At 39.9% G+C, this 11417-nt stretch overlaps 1 protein-coding gene across 1 annotated transcript in view; it reads right to left on the reverse strand.

Moving 5' to 3' along the window:
- The window catches only part of LOC126379109 (probable multidrug resistance-associated protein lethal(2)03659), a 62320-nt gene extending 54422 nt beyond the window's left edge, over positions 1 to 7898 (reverse strand). The window contains exon 1 of the mRNA XM_050027714.1: positions 7664 to 7898. The gene's annotated coding sequence lies outside the window, so the exon portion shown is untranslated. The remainder of the gene's footprint in view (positions 1 to 7663) is intronic.
- Between the last annotated feature and the right edge of the window lie 3519 nt (positions 7899 to 11417).

The following is an 11417-nucleotide window of genomic DNA, read 5'->3' on the forward strand; positions in this document are numbered from 1 at the left end:
GGGGGCGCTGAGGACCTTCACCCGGCTTGAGCCGTGGTAGCGCAATTCGGAGAAAGTTCGTGACTTACATCGAATTGTCATAAAATTACTGAACTCGACTTTGTGAGATTGAATTCATGTTTGGTTTCCAGGATTTGTACCCGGTTAATGGCAATAGGGAATGAGGAGCTCGGTGGCGCAGCGGTAAACGCACTCGGTCTGCGATTGTTGAAGTTAAGCAACTTTCGCAAAGGCCGGTCATAGGATGGGTGACCACAAAAAAATAAAGTTTTCATCTCGAGCTTCTCCGTGCTACGGAAGGCACGTTAAGCCGTTGGTCCCGGCTGCATTAGCAGTCGTTAATAACCATCAATCCGCACTGGGCCCGCGTGATGGTTAAGGCCCGATCTCCCTATCCATCCATAGGGAAGGCCCGTGCCCCAGGAGTGGGGACGTTAATGGGCTGATGATGATAATGGCAATAGGCTCGCCCCTATTACATGGGACTGAAACATAGCTGGCGAGGAGTAGGTTCTTCTTCTATTATGTGGGTTGTTAGGTTAATTACCAACCTGATCAACCCTGGTGTCAGGGCTATTATCGAGCCGCCAAAAGCCCCTGACATGCCTCATGTAACGACTACTTACTTACATCAGTAAGTAGTAAGCGGGACCAACGGCTTAACGTGCTTTGCGAAGCACGGATCATCTTACTTTCGGACAATCAGGTGATCAGCCTGTAATGTCCTAACTAAACTAGGGATCACAAAGTGATTTTTGTGATATGTCCCTACCGGGATTCGACCCCGGGACCTCCGGATCGTGAGCCCAACGCTCAACCACTGGACCACGGAGGCTGATTTATGATATGCCCGGGGCAATAATATGTTTATGTCTGCATGGACACAATCCCTTAGTCTTTTAAGACTGGCTCATTTAATGCTTATTGTAACAAATTGGTTCGTATTAGAGCTAATAACCTCACATTGGAATGTTGTGATGAGATGTTTGTACGCTCGCCACTCGGTTAAAAGGTCAAGGGTTCATACCCGGCTGTTTCATGGGTATTACACAATATGTTGGTTTGCATACTCAGTTCATCTTGCGATGGATGTATGTACCTCTAGCCCAATAACATAAAATAAGGAATACTACGTATAGAACGGCAACTCTCCGCTCCCCACCAGCGGCTGAGCTAGGTTTACCTCACCCCCTCGGTCTTACTTTAGTCTTCAATCGTATGGCGTCAAACGTCACACACACAGATGCGCGTGTACGATAACGTCAATGTAGTGTCTGTGTAAAGTGAGGTTCTCTTTTATTTGTTTCATAAATGTTCTCCTAGGTCTACCCCTTCCTCTCTTCCCTTCAATTTTTCCTTCTATGATGTTTGTTATAAACGAATCGTGTCGTATCAAGTAGCCAATCATATTTCCTCTCCGGTTCTCTATAGCCTCCAATATGGTTCTCTTTTCTTCAACTCTTTCCAGCACTTTTTCATTTGACACCATTTCAGTCCAGCTTATACCCTCCATCCTTTGCCAACACCACATCTCAAACCAGAACAGAAACCCTGCAAGTGTCTTCAAAGACAATTCTGCTCGTTGGTTATCCGACAGTTTTTTCAACACTATGTGGAATTCTTGTTGTAATAACAAGCCGACACAACACAGACGATGTTACAACAACATTCGGTTTCCTCAAACATACACTGTATCGTCGCTGTATAGTGACAGTTAAGGTTTTTTTTTATCCAGGCAGAGGATTTTGAGCTTCTTTATATAAGTGGTGCATGCTCGCCTCGAAATGTTCGTGTACGCGGTGGCGTCCAGAAGTCGGGTCGCACCTTTCCCTCAAAAATGTGCGAAGGGAGCGATGGCTGGCTTTCGCGTCAACTCGTGATCGGCTGCGTATGTGGACAGGCCTGCTTCTGTCAGGGAGCTCATAAAACACTGTTTCTGTGATAAAGTCACATAAACTTTTTATTTTTCACTTTCCTTCCACTGATTGTAAGTGGAATACCACTGTATTTAAGTCTATAATTTGTGTAATACAAAATGGATTTAAAAAAAAAATGAAACGAAAACATGAAACAGTAGGACTAGGGCCCTGTGCTGGGAGGTTTTCTGGCCACGTCATTCCCTCAGCGTTATAGATTCCAATGTGGTAGTAGTGTTACAGCTAGTTACATAATATATGTAATTTAATTTTTTGACGTTCAAAATACGCTAAGTTTGTAAGGCAATTTTGAAAAATAAATATTTTATTTAGGCGTCCGCTTAACTAGAAAACATCACAATATCACGTTTGATATTTAAGTTATATCTTATTTGGCTAATTTGTGTACAATTTGCTTTTATGGGAGAGCGGAGTCTTTAGAACAAATTTAGAACAAATGTGTTGCTTAAGAAACATCTTACGCGGTGACCTGTTTGAGTCCTTTCACTTTAACAAAAGAAAGTAACAGTCAAGTTTGTATCAAATTAGCTTTCGTATACTTAGGGACTTTCCAGGCTACCTTCACCAAAAACAATATTGATGACGTTGTACATGTTGCTTTAACGTGATAGTTACCTCATCATCATCAGCCCATTAACGTCCCCACTGCTGGGGCACGGGCCTTCCCTATGGGTGGATAGGGAGATCGGGCCTTAAACCACCACGCGGGCCCAGTGCGGATTGATGGTTATTAACGACTGCTAATGCAGCCGGGACCAACGGCTTAACGTGCCTTCCGAAGCACGGAGGAGCTCGAGATGAAAACTTTTTTTTGTGGTCACCCATCCTATGACCGGCCTTTGCGAAAGTTGCTTAACTTCAACAATCGCAGACCGAGCGCGTTAACCGCTGCGCCACCGAGCTGCTCAGACTCAGACTTATTGTATATTTGTCGCATTTGGCGTTAACTACTTGGCCGGACAAATGGGGAGCGCTGAGGGGTATCGTACAAAATTTAAGACAACATGCCTGACGTAATTATCACGCTAAAAGTATACATCGCTATTTTTTTTTGATGGAACGTGACCTGGAAAGTCCTTTATTAAAATTACTTATTTTCCTCAACATCTTTTTACCTTCACAAGTTTCCTCTACGATTAAAATGACGTAATGCGATACAAATCGAGTTATTTTAGACCTCGGGTCAGTTCGTAGAAGGTTCACAGAAAAAATCAACCTCAATCAAGCTCAAATTCAAATTCAAAAATATCTTTATGCAGTAGGTAACATAGTTACACTTTGAATCGTCAATTTTTACATAACGAACGTCTCATCCGCCTAAAACTACTGCAGCTTCTCACAACCTGTATAGCCGGGGAAAAGAAGCTGCAAGAAAAACCTCGGAACAGTGCCCTAGACGTTCTTTAAAAAAAAACATCAAGGTCATCTTGACCAACTAGTGGTCCCGGATTTGATTCCCATCATCACCCCAGCATTATGTTTATGGAAGACGAAGTTCGTGCGTCACCCAACAGGGTCCACATAACACCAGCGTCGTGGTTCACGCCGCGACTTGAGCTGAGTGAGGCCCTTTTATCTCAGGACGTCCACCACCACCTTATGATCATTTCGGCAAACATCCGTCTTGCTTTTATGTAATTGTTTTAGTGGAAATTTGATATGGGTGCTAATTCCTGTAAATACCATCTAATTTTATTTTAAGTTATATCTGTCATTTTCTTATCCGCCGAATAAGAAAGGGACGGGTAATCGACAAGCATAAAATTTATGGAACACACGTCAATTTTAAGCACAAATCTAAACCAACCGTCTAAAAATTTTACATCCGTCAATAACCTGACACAGTTAAGTAGACAGCACGTCAAACGGATTGCATACCAGCGACGTACATTTTGATTCGCCTGGGTTATTCATTCATTTACTCATTTTTCCTAAAATTAAGAGCTGTGAATCATCCGTCCCTTTCCTTTTCGACGGATATGAAAATAACGGATATAACTTAAAATAAAGTTAGGCGGTGTCTGCAGGAATCGGGGCCAATATGTTGTTATAATTAAAACACATAACTAAAAACAATGTATGATGTTGTTGTCTATTTTTTTTTGTGTGTGGCGCCCTTTTATAACTATTTCTATTCTATTCTAAATTTTGTCGAAATCGATAAGTTTTTTATTTCCCTAACATGCGCGCCACGTGATTTTGTTCGTATTTTGACAGAACGACATGACTTATTTCGGTTCACATATTAGCACCTATCGACAAAACGACATAATTATGTCGTCAGAATCGATAAAATGACCGTGATAAAACTTTATCACATTGAGAATGTTAGCCCTACTGAGCGTGCCCAGGTGGGCGCGAACCTCGGCTCAGGGCGTCGTCTGAGCGGATTCAAATTCAAAAATGTCTTTATTCAGTAGGTAACATAGTTACCTACATATGACATACGATCTACTCTGAACCGGCGTGCGTGTATGAAGCGATTGATGAATGTGGAGGAAGCAAGAGAAGTGTGTCAGGATTCGAGCAAATGGAATTCTATAGTCTCTGCTTACCCCGGTGGGTTTATGTTTATGTTAGATCTGTCTTTATTAAATTTATGAATTTTAATCAAACGAAAACTTATCAATAGAACGACTTCGCAAGGTTGAAAACGGTCAGTCACTTATGTAAATTATTACGTAATATGCAAATCATTCGAATAAAAAACGGTAGTTGATAAAATATCAGTCAACTAGTGATGCCTTGGTTCTTGCTTCGCTTAGCTTTGAAGTTATTTTCACATAAGTTCACGACTATATCGCAATTGGGTAGTTTCCTAGGTCAAAGATAAATTATGAAATTCTGATTACTAAATAAAAACGGAGCTTGAGGAGCTCGGTGGCGCAGCGGTAAACGCGCTCGGTCTGCGATTGTTGAAGTAAAGCAACTTTCGCAAAGGCCGGTCATAGGATGGGTGACCACAAAAAAAAAAGTTTTCATCTCGAGCTCCTCCATGCTTCGGAAGGCACGTTAATCCGTTGGTCCCGGCTGCATTAGCAGTCGTTAATAACCACCAATCCGCACTGGGCCCGCGTGGTGGTTTAAGGCCCGATCTCCCTATCCATCTATAGGGAAGGCCCGTGCCCCAGCAGTGGGGACGTTAATAGGCTGGTGATGATGATGATGAAATAAAAACGGATCTAAATTTGACGAAAAACATTTTCTTTTTTCTATTTAACTTATTTACGAATTTTAATAAAGAAAAATGTAATAATAAATGCGACATATTATCACGTTTTTCTATGACGTCACAGTGTGCTTTTTCATACAAATTCCATAGTAATTTCGTGTTTTGACGTTTAGTAAAGAGTAACCGATTTGACTAGTTGGAAAGTAGCCTATTGGGGTAGTCAGATGTATATCCATCGCAAAATGTACTAAATACCCCCCACCTCAGAGTTCTGTGTTAGATCAACGTGATAGGTGATGAGCCGAAAACTGCAACTTAAGATAGATTAATAACTCATTGGTACATGTCCGGTAGCGCGGTTCGACCTGACACTCCCCGATTGGGAAGCAAGCCAATATGCCACAGGAGCACAGAGTTTTATTTAATAACTATACTATTTACTATCTAGCACAGAATAAATACAGTATATATGGTCACAACAGGGATTAGAACTCCTAAAGGTCTTTTTGTAACCAGGCCAAAAATTCCCAAAAAAAAAAAATCGAACTCTGGACCTCCGGATCGTGAGTCCGACGCTCAACCACTTGACTACGGAGGCCGTTAACTAGTGCAATGACTAATCAATACTATCTACATTTATCTAAAAATAGCGAAACCTAACTCTGTCTGTCTGTTGATAGACAAGCACCCACACACAAACGCAGCAGCGATAAGAACGATATATTGGACGGTGGTCGGGGTAACACCGTCCACAACGAAGGTCCCGGGCCTTCGCAGTGTCTTCGCAGGTGCATCCCTGGCGTGGCATGCGTAACGCATTTGCCAACGTAAGGCGCCCCATACACCTACAATAATATTGCACAATATATCTGCATACACAATATTATTGAATGTTTAGGGATAGTATTGAAACATTGCACAATGATTGAACAAAATATTGAGCGAGCTTAATTTTTATTGGCCAATATTTTTTTCTTGCACTGTGTAGGCTTAACATTGCGCAATATTTTTCATTTTAGTTTTCCGAGCGATCGCGATCGGTCAGTCACGGTATTATTTTTAAATATTGTTTAGACTGGTTTGTCAATTTTATTGAGAGAATTTATTGAATGTTTGGAATCAAAGGGGTTATTCAATATTATTGCACAATTAAAGGATTGTACAATATTATTGTAGGTGTATGGGGCGCCTAAAGAAACACGGAATAGAACAAAAAGGATGGAAACGCCGAGCTCATTCCATTCCCCTTTTATCTTTGGACTTCCAGACGTAAGGCCGGATTCCATCCCTATTTAGTGGATATCCCAACTATTCGCACAAAACACTGTTAGGGAGTGGAATTCTTTGCCGTCTTCTGTATTTCCGAATGCATATAACCCGGGTGCTTTCAAGGCCAGAGTGAACAGGCACCTTCTGGGCGAGCGAGCTCCGTCTTAGGCCTCGTCTTCGGGCAAGTCTGGAGCCAAGAGCCAAAAAAAAAGCCGTAACACGCATTTTGTATGAGAACCGCTGTCGCCGTTTCAACCCAGCTCTTTTTTACACTACTCCTGCAAACAGATAACTCTACGAAAGCTCTACTAGACTGGTTTCGTAGAGCTATCGTAGAGTTATCTGTTTGCAGGAGTAGTTACAAAGTTTACTAAAAAAAATCTCGTTTTAATAAAAGTCTAGGTGATTTTATCATTTTTTACATGTTTTTTACGAAGGCGGTAATATTTATAATTTTCTCATACAGGAAGACAATGGAAAGCAGTCATACAGCCTCTTTTTAAAAACAATTGGCTTATAGGTATGTCGGTAATGTATTTTATCTAATAGTGTGTTTATGCAAAGCGATTCGGTTCGGCACTTTGTCTGCCGCTGCCGCGGCACGTTCCCTCGAGTCGTGGGTGGTGATCACCATACTAACCTAACCCATTTAGGCTGAATAGTTTAGTAGCTTTGCCTATCCTAGTAACAACAACATTAGCAATATCAAGCTGCGAAATTTTAGGTTACCTATACTGTAACTGTAATAGTATGAAAAATAACAGAAAATAAGAGTGATTATATCAAAAACTAAAAGCTTTCTCACAAAATGAATAGGTGTGTATCCGATTTTTCACCATGAAAAGATTCCCCGTTGATCTGTATATTATTTCGTTTTCAGAAAACAAACCCCAGCCTACTTTTCTTTCATAGTATAATCCTATTAGACTTGAGCTTTGATGTTCTTGATTTATACGTAGGTTTCTACATTTATATGTATCCTACTTTCTTCTGACGAATCGTGCTTGTGTATTGCCTAGGTACCAATGAGGACAATGAGGATTATGGGCGCAAGTAAATGTTATGTAGGTAGGTAGGTGCCAGATGTGATTTAGGTATAATTTGTTTACATTTAACAAAATATCGAAATAAAATCTTTTTATATTATTCCATTGGCATCAGGAATTGACGTGAAAACGCATGTACCATAATATAAATAATATACTATATTTCACATTATTTCAAGCTATAGTGGAAAGGAATATTTCCAATAACTTATACGGAAAGTGTATTTATTTTAACTTACCGAGAAACCGGAAATTGGCTGAAACAGCGAGCCGTCAGCTGATCGGCACAAAAAAAATTAAGGCACAAGAAAACACAGCTTTCGTCCACACAAAACACAAGAAAAACTTACAGTTCTATTCATACAATATAATTTAAAATAACAATTAAACTAAATAAACACTAATTCACTAAACTATCGAATATCGAACAAAGAGCACACAACAAACGTCCTTTCACATCAAAAGAAATTTCGAATGCTGAGCTGAATGTCAAACTGACATTTGCTTGACACAGTGTGAAAAAGTAAATGAATGAATGGGTTTTAAATTTAGTTCCTTACAAGCTATAATACCACCGCTATAGTTTATATTGCAGATCAAAAATATTGCAATTTTAAGCGGCTGTATTATATTACACTTTTTGACCGAATGGAAATCGAAAATGTTGCCCACTTTAAAAAGTTTGTCTGTTTAGTTGAATTTCTGTATCAAGAATAATTTCAAGTTGTTTTTACATAGACAGGTTCTTTAAATTTATGTACAAAATTACACAGACCTTTGTGTTCATCATCATCAATTTAAGAGCCATGCTCTTGTCGGTGTAATATAAAAATTATAATATTAATTATTTGCACCCATGATATACATGTGTAGATTTTGGCGTACAAAATTTAATTATAATTTAGTTTGGCCATCTTTAAAATAAGTACGAGAAAGAGAGATAGAGTTGGGCAATCTAAATTAAGATTAAATTTGTCGGCAACACTTCTCACTTATTCATAACAATGGCAACACTCATTCATTCATTCTTTGCGCGGGCTATTTTAATAATTAATGTAATTTATTATTTAATTCCTTGTAAATATCGCTTTGAATCTAATAATAAGACCGCCGGTAGCGTGTCGTTTATCCAGTATACGACCACGCGAGGTAGCACAAGCAGAACAAATGGGGTCCGTACTGCCTTCTGGTGATGCTGAAAATAAGGACTTTGTAGGCGACGTCACATTACTTTTGAATTGCGTGTAGAGGAGTTGAGCGACAAGTGACAACAGTTTCGTCATTTACAACGGGATTTTTTCTGTGTAGCCAAGATATGGGACACGAATTTACTTATGGATGTACGTAATGCGTATTTCTCTCCACCAACCCGCATTGGAGCAGCGTGGTGGTGTATGCTCCATACCCCCTCCGGTTGATTGAGGGGAGGCCTGTGCCCAGCAGTGGGACGTATATAGGCTGTTTATATGCGTGTGTACGTATTCTGTGAGCACTTCCAGATTTTCTATTTGCAAAAATAAAACATTCTTTTCAGTCCAATATTTTTATTATAATAAAATAAACTAAAAATACCACAATATAATGCCAAGCATAATTAGATATATTAATTAATTCAAACTATTTATTTACATACAATTAAAACTGTGATAAGCCTTAGGCCCTGCGCAGACGACAGACTATCCGTGACGCACTTTTTAGTCTGTGAAAATATAACCTATGCAATTATATGCAGTAACGCACACGACGCGCAAAAAGTCCGGCGCGTTACTGCATATAATTGCATAGGTTATATTTTCACAGACTAAAAAGTGCGTCACGGATAGTCTGTAGTCTGCGCAGGGCCTTATTACAATAACTTAACAGAATTTTGTTTTTGTTTGTATATTACATTGGATTGAAAGAGAAAAAACCATAGTAGCGGCGAGAGCATGCGATAATTGAATTTTATTACGTACTCACGCACTAATAGGGTAGGCAGAGCCACAAGTAATCAACAAAAATAGTCAAACAAACTATCGATAGTTCAGCAAAGTTAATTGTAACTTCGTACAAGTAATAATTATTCATGATTTACTCAATTTTAAAGCTTAAACCATTGTTATTAAGCAAGTATACAAAAGTCAATATTCAATACAGACATAATTCATAACATTGTTAACAGAAATCACATTATGTACTATGCATAATATGTCTAATACTTCTTATTACTGGGAATAGAGTCCTAATAAGATTGATATGATGGAATTATTATTGACGGGCAGGCAAGTATGATAAACTTTCATATATGGCATAACATTTGCCTTTGGTTTTCGTTTCATACAAGACCATTAACCCGGCCCCAGGGGGTACAGAGTCATCTTCTCTGCCCTCCACTGGGGCAATTCCTGTTCGCCGCGTCCTTGCCGCGGGGGTGGGCGCCTCTTACTTCAGTAGGCCGGAGTGAGATGGTGGCTGAGTTCGGATAGGGGCCAAACCTATATGGTATAACATAGAACCCTTGCCCATGGATACGGGTGAAGACCTCAACGGTTGCAGAGGCGGAGATGGGAGCCATCGGTACGGCAATGCAGTACGGAAGGGGCAAGTCACAGGGACTGTAACCTGGAACCTGACAGAGGGCAGCAGTAACTGTCAGTACTATTCAGAAATGGAGGACAGGAGTCCTAGTACGGCTTTGAAACCACTACCCTATTTTTCCCTAAAAAAAAGTAGTATGGAGAATGCTACACCGACAAGAGCGTGGCTCTTAAATTAGTGATGATGATTACATAGCACAACATAAGCTCACGACTATATCCTAATTGGGGTAGTCAGAGGTACATCCATCGCAAGATGAACAAAGTACCCGCACCTCACCGAGTCTTCTGTTAGACCAACGTGGTAGGTAGTTAGTCGTATCGCCGTCTATAATGGTCGAGTCAACTGTGTTAGTGAAAACTGTACTTGAGATGAATTAATAACTCATTGGTGCAAGTCCGGTAACCCATTCAGGGAGCCGGGTAGCCCAGTTGGTAGAACGCTTGCCTCTCACTTTGAGGTCGCAGTTTCGAATCCAGCACAGGCTAAACCAATGATTGTCGAATTTGTTTTCGAATTCATGTTTGGATCATAAATGATTATTACGTGTTCAACGGTGAAGGAAAACACCGTGAAGAAAACCCACATTCCCGAGAAATGCATTTTCGGAGGTGTGTGACCTAACCTGTATTACCTGATGGATTTCGTGGGTTGGAAGGTCAGACAGGCAATCACTTCTGTAAAAAACCGGACCTGTCAAATCTTCAGGTTAGGTAAGCGGACCTTGGGAATAACGGGAGAATGCTAGGGAGATTATGACAGACAGGCATATAGGGTTCCGTTTTTCCTTTTAAGGCAAAACAAAACATAACACAAAAATACAAAACAAGAGAAATAAAAAAGACTGCAATAGGCGGCCATATTGTTAAGCCCCCGTTTATATGGCCGTCTATTGTAATACTCTTAGATCGAACCCTAAAAAACAGGTCAAATGAAAGTGGTCGTTATAAAAAAACATAATGCTAGGGAGATGATGGTGATGATTGGGACAAGTCCGGCACCGGGGTTGGAACCGGCGTTCCCCTTTTGAGAAGCAAGCTGAGACAAAATTACCTGAATGATCCATACATGAATTCTACCTAAAATCCGGATAAAATATGGCAAACGGATGATAACTTACGAGGGCGCACAACTTTTTAACAACTTACCTTCACAATATCGAATCTTTAAATGATTTTAAACGTAACTTAGCTCAATATATTATAATTAAATATCAACCATAACTTGTTTTTGGAGGGATTGTGATGGAAATGTAATTTAATGTGAAATAAATTAAGTGTGGTGAGTTGTGAAGTTAACTGTGAATTTTCTGTACGAGCGAACATTAGTATTTATTTTATTGTAATCTGTTCTCATGTAAGTGACTTATTTCATGTCTTAATGAGAATAAAGAATCTTTGAACCTAATTCAGACTT

The sequence above is a fragment of the Pectinophora gossypiella genome, chromosome 28 (assembly GCF_024362695.1).
Source record: "Pectinophora gossypiella chromosome 28, ilPecGoss1.1, whole genome shotgun sequence".
Lineage (NCBI taxonomy): Eukaryota > Metazoa > Arthropoda > Insecta > Lepidoptera > Gelechiidae > Pectinophora > Pectinophora gossypiella.